This window comes from Mus caroli, chromosome 6 (genome assembly GCF_900094665.2).
Source record: "Mus caroli chromosome 6, CAROLI_EIJ_v1.1, whole genome shotgun sequence".
Taxonomy (NCBI): domain Eukaryota; kingdom Metazoa; phylum Chordata; class Mammalia; order Rodentia; family Muridae; genus Mus; species Mus caroli.
The window spans coordinates 115,600,804-115,601,849 of NC_034575.1; positions in this window are offsets into that span (position 1 = coordinate 115,600,804).

The window sequence follows — 1,046 nt, forward strand, 5'->3', positions numbered from 1 at the left end:
ATATATAAGAAGGCTTGCAATATTTGTCTCAGTTACCTCCCCCAGGATGTTTCTTTGTCCTCACTTCCTCCTTATACCTGAAATACCATAATTTTATTTCCTTAGCAGCCAAATATTCCATTGTGTAAATGCATACCATGCGCACGTGACACACTGATATTTGTGNTAATGGCACTGCACGAACATGGTACACTGACATATGTGCAGGCAAACATCCTGCCATATTGACTTCCTGCCAAGTTGGATTATAGCCTTGAGTTGCTTTTGTCTGGGTACTTCCTCACAGAAGCAGAAAAGAAGCTGATATGGGCACAGGAAACATCTTCACAGTGAGAGGGGCTCAGGAGAGGTTCCCATACACACACAATGTAGACACTAGTCTGTGGTGAGAGACTACAGATGGCCCTTCACTGTTGTCTTACACTGTGTGTTCCAGGCTAGGTGGCCCATGTGCTCCTGGGACCACTCCCCTGTCTCTGACTCTTGCTTCTCTATACAGTGCTGGGATTATAGATACCCACTACCATGTCTGGCTTTTGTGTGTGGCTTCTGGGGACTTGAACTTAGGGCCTCACACTTTCATGGCAAGCACTTTACCCACTGAGCCATCTCCTCAGCTCCTGTCTTTCCTCTAGTCTTAATGGTGACCAACTGTCAGTTCTCATGTGCTTATATCCACTTGCTGTGAGCCTGCCACTGGAAGCAGCCTCATGAGGGGGGTCAATAATTAATGCTTCTTAAAATTAAACTCCATAGTCCAGGAGATGGTGGAGCATGATTTTAGTCCCAGTAATCAGGAAGCAGTGGCAGGCAGATCTCTGTAAGTTCCAGGCCAGCCTGGTCTACATAGTGAATTCCAGGACAGCCAGGACTGAAAGAAACACTGTCTCAAAAANCAAACAAAACAAAACAAAACTCCATGGATTGTACCCCATACACCCTGACCCAGTTATCCTCTATGTCCTTAGGCCCATTCTCCTCTTGATCATGTCCTGCCCCTAAATCTAAAGAGAAGGTTAAAAGAAAAACATCTGTCTCCTTTGGGG